Consider the following 238-nt stretch of genomic DNA (forward strand, 5'->3'; position numbering starts at 1 on the left):
TTCTTTCTTTCTTTCTTTCTTTCTTTCTTTCTTTCTTTCTTTCTTTCCTTCTTTCTTTCTTTCTCTTTCTATCCTTCTTTTGTTCTTTGGTTCTTTCTTGTTTTTCTTTTTTTAACTTGTGACTTACGAAAATTTTGGAATATTAGCAGGTTCTGAGTCTATTTCAGGTTTGTTCTTTTTTATAGATTTGTGTGTGTGTGTGTGTGTGTGTGTGTGTGTGTGTGTGTGTGTGTGTGTG

General features: G+C 32.4%; 1 protein-coding gene across 5 annotated transcripts in view; it reads left to right on the forward strand.

The window, feature by feature from the left end:
• Enox1 (ecto-NOX disulfide-thiol exchanger 1) overlaps positions 1-238 on the forward strand; it is a 557,275-nt gene that overhangs the window by 222,878 nt on the left and 334,159 nt on the right. The gene's annotated exons all lie outside the window — the stretch shown is intronic.

The sequence above is a fragment of the Psammomys obesus genome, unplaced genomic scaffold, assembly GCF_907164565.1.
Source record: "Psammomys obesus unplaced genomic scaffold, mPsaObe1.curated_primary_1811, whole genome shotgun sequence".
Classification (NCBI taxonomy): domain Eukaryota; kingdom Metazoa; phylum Chordata; class Mammalia; order Rodentia; family Muridae; genus Psammomys; species Psammomys obesus.